The 10,669-nt window shown below is 37.7% G+C and overlaps 1 pseudogene; it reads right to left on the reverse strand.

Moving 5' to 3' along the window:
* Positions 1-558: 558 nt before the first annotated feature.
* LOC103744313 lies at positions 559-10,268 on the reverse strand (annotated as a pseudogene).
* Positions 10,269-10,669: the final 401 nt, after the last annotated feature.

Raw genomic sequence — 10,669 nt, forward strand, 5'->3', positions numbered from 1 at the left:
AATGACCCATTTGGAGAAGAGACAAAGCATGAAATACATGTTGTTTAAGCCAAGTTTTATAAATGTAAATTCTTATTGTTGTATGTAGAAAATTGGGCTTTTGTTTTATACCAGTGCATTCAATTTCGATCGAAGAAGATATAATGATCTTTCATTACAGAGAACGTAATCACATGCTTTAAGTTTTATCTTTCACAAGCCTTCTTACACTCTAGCCTTCTGTTTAGTCTCATCTCCCCTATTGCATTTTGCAAAAACTATTCGTTTTATCTTGGGAAAGAATTTTACCATACCATGCAAAAATCTTTTCCCAAATAAAAGTATTTCCTCTTATCTGTAGCCTTTTAGACAAAAATATATCCTATACTACAACTTTTTTTTTTTTAAAGAGTCTGCTTTTATTATCATCAACAGACCAACCACAGTTTGGAAGGGTGAGGACACTGATTCAGCACCCATCCATTGAACCAAATTGAAGTACGAAGTTCTCTGAAATGACTTTACAGTGACGTAAAGCCTGAATAAGTTAGGGTGACCCTGCTCCTTGAGGCCTGAACCTCACTTCATGTTCTGGACAAAGTCCTCACCTTTCTTTATTGAGGCTTCCAGCTCAGGGATAGCAGTAGCAATCATCTTCTCCTCAAAAGGGGTGATTTTGTGGATGTCCAGATTCCTCTCTAGGCCTTTATTCTCCAGCAGCAAGGGTGTGGAGAAGTAGGTGCACTTGGTCTCTTTGGATTGAACAAAGGAACATTCAACCATTTTTTCCTTTCCATTGATGGCATCCACCAGGGAGAGCATGAAGTGGGCTTCTGCTTCATCCAGCCTTGGCCTTCACAACCTCAGTGCCTGCCTCCCGGATCCACCTGGTGAGCATGGTCAGCTGGTCTTGGGGAAAGTCCACTTTGGGGGTGCACTGGGAAATCAGGGGGATAATTGTCATCCCAACATGGCCACCAATGACAGGCACATTGACTCAGGCTGAATGCAGACCCTATAACTTTTGAATATTTCTTGTGCTTGTTGATTCTGTGTTGTCTTTTTTGCTATATAAAAATCTCAAATACAGAAAAAAATCCTTAATAAAATAAATATGTTTTAATGAAAATACAGGCAGCTGTTTTTGAAATATGAAAACTTTGGAAGTTATAGCTTAAGAATCTAAGAGCTGGGGCTGGAGAGATGGCTCAGCAGTTAGGAACACTGGCTGTTCTTGCAGAAGATAGGGGTTTGAATGCCAGCACTCATACGGCAAACAACTGTCCATAACTCCAGTTCCAGGGGATCTGACAGCCTCTTCTGTTCTCAGCGAGCATTGCATGGCATGGGTGCACTTACTTACATACAGGCATAACACTCATACACATAAAATAAAAGTAATAAATGAAATATTTTTTAAAAAAGAATCTAAGAGCTATAAGCACAGAGAAAATATGTTAACAGTTCTGGAAAATTTTTATTTCTTACCAACAAATTTAAAACAACCAATTTGTCAAAAATATAAATCCTATCATAATAAGATTTTGAAAAAAGGCATTGACTCCTCACTCTATCCATAAGGCAACCAAAAGTAGGATTAGTCTGGCATCCCTGCCTTCATTTCATGTCTGTCTCTTTTACTTTGGGTGAGATGCCTGTCTGACTCTGTCCAGTGATGATAGTCAGGGAATGTCTACCTATATTATTTTATCCCCCTGCAGAGGTAAAGGAGAGAAGCTATTGTGCTAAGCTGTATTCAGGAACAGCAGAAACTCGCAGGGTCACTACAAGATTGCGGCACCATTCACCATTATGAGCTATACACTTAAACAGGAGTTATCATCTCCTGAGAATCAGCTAGTCTCCTCAAATGATACAGACTTGCTTGAATCACCTACACAACTAGAACTCAGTGATCAAGTGAGCCACAGCTTGGCCAGGACTAGTTAACTGTACAGAGCTCTTGTCCCTTGTCATTAATTCCTCTTCTTAAATTTAAAGCTCGTATTATCATCTGAAAAATGGATCTGGGGCAAGCCATGAACCTTTATATTTGCCCCTCAAAATGTCGTCATGTCAATCAAATTTCCGTTTTTCTGATTTATTTATTACTACATTTTAATTATTATACTAGGACAGGTCCCCAAACCTAACTTGTTCAGAGAGCCAGAAGTAAGACTTTTACCTTACAACTCCTATTCAACAGGAAAATAAGATTAATTTAGACTAGCAATTTGAATTTCATGAATACCCACTTATCAACCATTTACTACCATGTAATCAATGTAAAACCACAAGCATACATGTAGATAATATATGTATACATCCATATATAAAAATAATTGGGTGTGATGGCTCACACCTGTAATCCCAGCATTTGGGAGGCAGAGGCAGGTGGATCTCTGTGAGTTTGAGACTAGCCTGGTCTACAAAGTGAGTTCCAGGGCAGCTGGGGCTATGGGAAGACCTTCTCTCAAAAAGATAAAAAAAAAAAATTAAAAAGAAAAGTTTATAAACAAATATTTTATACTTCTTCCATAGCACTAAACAAGCTGTACTTTCAAAAGTACAGCTGTTAGCAGAGGTAAGATAGACAACTTACATTTCTTGTACAGATCTTCCTTAAGTGGGAGCAGAAGGTCAGACTTAAGATCTTTCCCTTTGATAAAAAGCTAAGCATGGGAGAGGCAGACAACTTTACAAATGGAAATTCTGAATTAATAAAAGTTTAAAAGCTCTGATTTATAGGTCAGGAGGGTGATATAAAATTCTTTACAAAATTCCAGAGGTCAGTCTGGAGAGATAGCTCAGTGGTCAAGACCACTAGCTCCTCTCTCAGAGGACCAGGGTTCGATTCCCAACACCCACATGGCACCTAAAAGTCACCTGTTACTCCAGTTCCAGGAGATCCGACGCCCTCGTTTGACTTTTGCAGGCGTTTTATGACACAAGTGCACTTACACACATGTAAGCAATATACTCATACAAATAAAAATGAAATATTTTTTTAAATTTCAGAGGTTCAGAGTGTGATTAAGGAAAAATGACGTTTTCAGCTCTAGCTTTGTTCAGGCAATTCAAATAGTATCAGGATCTGTTCTTCCTACAGACACTAGAAAAAGGCATCCGTAACAATTTGTTTCTTTGACAGAAAAATTTGCTCTTGTTGGGGACTGTAAGAGAAAGAAATGGAAGGAGAGGTTAATTAAAAAATTGTTTTTTACTATTTTTATTTTCATGTGTATGAGTATACTGCCTGCGTGTATGGAAGTACACTGTGTCCTGTATGCCCACAGAGTTCAGAAGAGGATGTTGGATCCCCTGGAACTGGAGTTACAGACAGTTGTTAGCTGCCATGTGAGTGCTAGTGATGGAACCTGGGCCTTCTGCAAGAGCAGCCAGTGTTCTTAACCACTGAGCCATCTCTTCAGTCCCTGAGAGGTCTATTTTTTTAAAGTGTAAAGAGATAAGGTCAGAGAAGGGTAGATGAGAGTAGGGTATTGAGAAAAGCTGCGTTCTTCAGAATTTATTTTTAGTTCTAACACAATCCTTATTTTTTTCATTAATTTCCTAATCTTTTAACAACTCCTTTTTAAAAAAACTAAAACAATTTCCAAAGTATTAAGTAATTTCTAGATAGGCTGACTAGACTCACCAGATGGACAAGTAGTGGGGAATGGCTGGGGGTGCTGACAACATAGCAGACAGTAGCAGGGATATCAGAGTATAAGGGCCCTAGTGGGGAGAGGGAGGCTATGGGAGGGTACCATCTGGGAAGTGGGTGTATAGTTGAATAAGATGGTTTGGGATGTTCTGTGGGATATATACACACATACACACACACACACACAAATTTTTTTTAAATGTACTATATTTGAGGAGGAAGCATAGAAATTTATGTCATGTTAATTAGTAGAGGTGATAAACATTACCATTGAAATCTTCCTGATGACTTTATAGACATACACAGGTGCCAAGGATCCAAGTGCAACCGATTATGACTAGTAATTATCAGATACATACAGATTAGAGATGCATGTGCCAACATCTTAGTGTTAGTAGCAAAAACAATGATTCTTTCTTCAAGGAACAACATATTCTAAAATGAAATGGAGATCTTTTTTTAAAGGTTAAAACTCATTCAATTTTATGTCTTACAGGGCTTATACTGAGTTCAATATTGTATAAGTGTATTAATTCAACTGTGAACCTAGAAACTTACAGCCACTTGTGAACGAGATGTACTCTTGCTCTGGAGTGTGTTACTGAATATGTTAAAGCTGTAATGAAATGCTTCTTCTAATCATGTAGTTATCAAAAATTTAAAAAATCAAAAACAAAAACAAAAAGTAATTTTAAAAGACAAAAAGATTAAGTAATTTCTTATAATTAGTAATTTCATTATTTTTCACTTCAATGTTTTAAAACTCTATATCCTCTTCTGCTGTGTCAATCTTGCCCCTTTTAGTTTAGAAATACTTTGAACGCGTAATCATAAAAATACTGGAAATAAGAGGCACTTGTTACTTCTGGTGTGACAGGGTGGGGGTTCAAAGGGAATACCCCAGGCAGTACAACAGCTCCATAAAGAAACAACACAACACACCTTATTCTTAGTTGGAAGGAAACTTATTAGCTCTCTCAGGAAGACACACACAAGAGGCTATCACCAGTGTCTTGAGGTCTCTTGTGTTCTTGTAAATACACAGGATAAACCTGAGACATGAGGAGAACAACCAGCCATGGACTGCAAACAAGTGGAACTATTCCTAAAGGCAACGCATGACTCTAATTCAAAACACAAATCCCAGTAGCTGGCAGAGAAGGTTCAATTTCAGGAAGGAAAAGTGAAAAGGGTACTAAGTTAGGAAAGAGTACTCCACGGAAAATAGAAATGCTTGGAGAACTATTGCCATTTGGTACTCTAGTTGGTTTTATGCTTAATAATTATTACGGTAATTTAACTTGCAAGTATTTGGGAAAATGAGGAATTTATATTTGTCAATTAGTTTTTTAAAATTTCTTTTCAATGTATTTATTTTTAATGTATATGTATGAGTGTTTTGCCTGTATTATGTAAGTGCACAACATGAATGCAATGTCCATGGAAACCAGAAGAGGGTGTCAGATCCCCTGAAACTGGAGTTACTTATAGTTGTTAGCCACCATGTGGACACTAGGAACAGAACCCAGATCTTCTGTAACAGCAGTCAGTATTCTTAACCACCGAACCATTTCTCCAGACCTAAATTGTTAAGGTTTTTTTTTTGTTGTTGTTTTAACTCCTAATTTATAAAAATTAAAAGGACAGTTTTTGAAAATTATATCAATTTTTGATATATAAAATAATAGGGAATTAATTAAAGCAATACATTTTCATCGTGAGTCATCAAGAAAATGCAAATCAAAAGCACAAGGACATGCCATCTCACTTAAGTAAGAATAGAAATGATTAAAAAGACTGCAGATAACAAATCCTAACAAAGATGTGGAGAAAAAAGAACCTCTACCTGCACACTATTAGTGAGAATGTAAATTAGTACAGCCATTAAGGAAGCAGTAAGAAAGACTGTCATAAAATTAAAAATTTAACCACCAGATGCTCCAGCAATCTCAATACACAAAGAAACTTACACCCTTGTGTGGGAGAGACATTTGCATTCACACCTTCATCTCATCACAGCAACCAGAACTGGAAAGAATCTGCCTTTATCAAATGAACAGAAGATGAAAATTTTTATCTATGTATGTCATAGAATACTACTCAGTCATAAAAGATAACAGAGCCTTGCCATTTATAATAACACAGTTGGAACTATAGATTCTATATTAAGTAAAATAAAGCAGGCACAAGACGATTATCAAAGCATAATCTCACTCATTTGCGATCTTAAGAATTGATCTCGAGAAGTTAACAGTAGACTCATGAATACTAATAGTTATGGTAACAGGGAGGAAATGTGAATGGCATAGGTTGATTAAGGGGTTCTAAGTTACAGACAGAGGCAAGGAATGTTGGTCTCTTCTTGTATAGTAACTGAGATAGCAATAGTGTACTGTATATTTCAAACAATGAGAAAAAGTATTTCGAAAGTCATTATCATAAACAATAAATGTTTGAGGTTATATGTTTAATTAAGTTTAAACATTAGAAAAATGTATAAAATATTATGGTTATTCATTAATATATAAGATAAATTTTATGCTTTGTGTTACCAATTAAAGGATAAACATTTAGAATAAAAAACACTCCGGGGAATTAAATGAGAACACCGAAATATAATTATAATGTGTACTTTTATATTTTAAGTGTTGAGTATATTTTACCTTTTAATTATAATATTTATGTACTACTAAGTACAGAAGAGACATTCACTTCAAGCAAGTTTTACCTTATGAAATATATCATAGAGAGAAGCTAGAGCAAGCCCTGGTCTATCCACTCACCTGGCATAGAGTTTTTTTGTTTGTTTGTTTGTTTTCTCTCTTTATGGAAGCACTACTTTCCTAACTACTTTTATTTTTATCATACTAAAATAATATTGTTTGTGTTTCTTCCTGTAAGTCACCCAGCAACTGAAGGAAGGAGACCTGCAATGATGTAACTGTCTCAAAAAAGGCAGCCTAGAATTCAAAGCTTGGCACAGTCAATGAGACGAGGGTCACCACAATCATGTTTTCCCACCTGTCAGGGATCCCTTGCTCCATCCTTACTGTCCACCCTACCTTGTTCTAAATTGATGTGATCCCAATAAATACCTTTCTTTTTCCACACAACAGAGTACCCAGGTTTGTAATTCCACTTCATTTCCATGAGACTGCTGGGTCATGACAAGCAAATCACCAGCTCCTTCAGTTACATGCTTACCAACACACAGGTGGTTACTTCAACCATTTATTTAAGTTAATATTGTGTAGAACAAAGAATACTGATGTTGTGGAATAACTTCTTGGAATGCCTTCCGATACAGATGGGAATTTTACCCCATAAGTTTTAAGATCATTTATCACTATATATTCAATCTGCCTGCCTACTGTGTAAATCACCTTGTTTAAATTTAAACTGGCCTTTATAAGAACAATGTAAACAATCTTTTTAGGCCTTGGACCACCTATGTAATCAATGCCTAAAGCTAAACTAAACAGGCAGCTTGAATTTTAAACTATATTCCCTATTTCTCCCTCATAACCGTTCCTTGCCCCAACCCAGAATGACATGTGTGTGTGTGTGTGTGTGTGTGTGTGTGTGTGTGTGTTGAGATAATATTATTGCTGAACGCAGCAGCCTTAGACACTCTTAAAAAACTTTGCTGAAAGCAGCAGCCTTGGAAACACTTTGAAAACAATGTGTTGCCTATAATAAATGTTGCAAAACAACAAGTAAACTTAGGTTGATAACATCTGTTTGTGGTTTGTATGCTGTTCTGGGTAAGTAGGGATCAGACAAGGAAGACTTCTTCACTATTTAGAGATCCTTTAAAACAAAAATTCTTGGGGCTGGAAAAATGGCTCAGTGGTTAAGAGCACTGGTTGTTGTTGAAGAAAACCTGGGTTTGAATCCCAGCACCCAGGTGGCGGCTAACAACTGTCTATAACTCCAGTTCCAGGGGATCCGATGCCTTCTTCCCTCCTCCGCTAGCATTGCATGACATGGGTACATTTACACACACGCAGATATAACACACAAAAATAAAAATAAATAAAAATAAATACCCCCTCAAAACTCCCCAAATCATCATTCCATTCCCATATCATGTCAGTATTCTGTTTAAATAAAGGAAGTTCTTTATTTGAGGAATAGTTCAGAGAGAAATCAGAAAGGAATAGATCTGAGAACAGATCCAGATCAGTCTTGATTTAACAGCTCCAAAATTAGTCTTTCTTGAATCAATCATAAGGACATTGTAGCAAAGATGGATGTTTTTATAAAAATTAAGTTATGCTATGTAGCAATGTCACGTGAATAATTCCAAATGGTTGGAGAAAAAAAGAATGAGAGAATGAACTGAACATCTCAGTAATTGCACTCAAATTGCTCCACCATTCTTTGCCAAACACTTTAAAAAACTAAAGCTGAAAATGGTAGGTTAAGAAAAACATAAAACTCTGTTTGAAATGCTAGTCAGTGAGTCCAAATTCAAAGAAAATCTTATTCATGTTTTATAGAGGTTAGCTAATAAATTGGTTTCTGAGAGCTGCCATAACAAAATAACGTAAATAGGAAGAGCAGAGTTACACTTCCACAATTCCAGGGTGAGAAGACAGAAGCCAACTGAAGGTGTTCACCGGTTTGGCTCCCATAGGAGGCTCCAGGGGAAATCCACCCCTGTCTATCCCTTGAAGATTCTGGGGTGGCCCACTATCCTCAAAACTCCTGTGTCCTACTGCAGGTCCTGCCTCCATCTTCACAAGGTTTTCTTCTCTTTGTGTGTGCCAAATATTCTCTCTTGTTACAAAGACATCAGTCATTGGGTGAGGGCTCACCACAATCCTTTACAACCTTAGATTAATGAGAATGTATTTACAAAGACCCTATTCCAAGATGAGGCTACATCTGAAGGTTCCAGGGGAGATGAGTTTGGGAAAACAGGAGACAATAGCAATCAAGTAAGCTACACATCTATTGCCTAAGATGAAAAGTAAAATGTGCTCATATTGTTAGTATTATCATCATATTGCCACATTGTGATTACATAAACCCAACTGTGTTAGCTAAGAAAGAATAAATCATTTCAATTCAAACACACAAAATTTACATGGCTACAATTGTGACTTACAAGGGAGATGAGGCGAGTTGTGCTTTACTGTTTCTGGCTCCGTCTCAAGAGGCAAGAAAAAGAACAGAAAATAAGATCTGAAAGTGCACAAGAGGAAAGAGGCAAGACACGAACAAAGAAATGTAAAGTAAAAACTATGAGTATCAGTGGGTAAAGCAGATAGAATTCACTCTTTTGAAAAGATCAGTGAGGTTCACGAATGCACTGCAAGACTGACCAAGACAAATACTATTTTAACATTGAGACTAGAGAAGAGGGACCTCTACAGACTTGACAGCACCAAGGACAGCTTAGAATATAAATTTGACAATCTGAATAAAATTAAGGAATTTCTCGAAAGCAAATTAATTAAAACCCACACCCAACTAGTACTAACAAAGGAAGAAATAAGTTGTAATATTTTATATTTATTCAAGAAATTGAATCTATTACTAAAACCTTTGACACAGAAAATCTCATGGGAGAGATAAAATAGTATATTCCTTCAAGTATTTAAAGTAAAATCTTATGTAATTTTCCCCCACACAGTAGAGATAGAATATCACATCCTAATATATTTAACAAGAAAAAGAAAGCTCATACTCAAAGTACACAAAAATACTCTGAAAGTATGTTATTGCACACTAACCTTCCTCACAGCTGTGGATGGAGAATACTGAGGTTTACTGAGAGGTTGATATCTGTGTACCAGAGCAAGAAAACACAGCACAACAAAGTGCAGATGATCCCATGCTTATAGCAAGGATGCCAAATATGAATCCAACCCACTACACACACAGATAAAAAGGTAGAAAGTCACCATGATTGGGTAAAGGCAAATCCCAAATATTAAAACAACTGAGTATTTTAAAGTATTTTATTTGTTTTTATTTTGATGTGTATGAGTGTTTTGTCTGCACATATGTAAGTGCCCCACATGCCTGCAGTGCCCATGGAGGCCCAAGGAAGGCTTTGGATCTTCTGGAACTTGAGTTAAGTACAGCTGTTAGTCACCATATGGGTGCTGGGAACCAGTCCCTTGATCCTCCCTTAGAGAAGCCAGTGTCCTGAACCTAAACCGAGCCGTTTCTTCAGCCACCATTTTAACGCTGAGAGGCGGACACTTCCTCAGCAAGGCCTGGGCTCTGCACTGGCGAATCCCAGGGTTTGCTTTATATTCCATTCAGTCTTTCACTCTGAACTGGTCTGTACCGTCTGGTTTTAGTGGGAACTTGTTTCGTTGTTTCTTTGCTTGTTTGTTTTCATGAAGCCCTATCTTTGGCTTTTCACTTTGGGGGGATCTTTCTCACTTTGCTGCATTTTTCTGGCCGCGATGTCTGCTTGGGAACTGAAAATAAAGTCCTGCTCAACCCTGTGAAAATTCATTTTGGCTTCTTACCTTCTCTCAGCCTCTACCAAGGAGCATAGATCATTCAGAGCCCTTGCTTCCTGCTCCTGCACCGTACCAACAGTTTGTGCCTCTGACAACTTCCATCCCATTCCTTCCCCGCCAGCCCCGCTTCTGCTCGTCATTCTCAGCCCGTACCCTATTCCCACCTTCCATCCCCGCTGCCTGCCTTCAGCTCTCTACTTTCACACTCTCAGACCTCGTGTTCTTTTCAAGACTCTTGCCCAGCCCCTGAGCTACCACATTCCCGGGGAAGTCATCATCCCATCAAGGAGCGATCTTTCATTCCTGTCTTCCCAGAGAAGTTCTTATCCATTCAGCAGAGACCTCCTTTTCTTTTTCTCTTCTTGTCATTTTTTTTTTTTTTTTTCTTTTTGAGACAGGGCCTCCCTGTAGCCCCAGCTGCTTAAACTGACTCTTTAGCCAAGGCTTACCTTGAACTCCTAGTAATTGTCATCCTGCTTCTGCCTCCCCAGCTCCAGGATTGCAAGTGTGCACAGGCCCAGCTCCTCTCTCGTGCTTCTTC

The sequence above is a fragment of the Nannospalax galili genome, unplaced genomic scaffold (genome assembly GCF_000622305.1).
Source record: "Nannospalax galili isolate Female #2095 unplaced genomic scaffold, S.galili_v1.0 scaffold142, whole genome shotgun sequence".
Lineage (NCBI taxonomy): Eukaryota > Metazoa > Chordata > Mammalia > Rodentia > Spalacidae > Nannospalax > Nannospalax galili.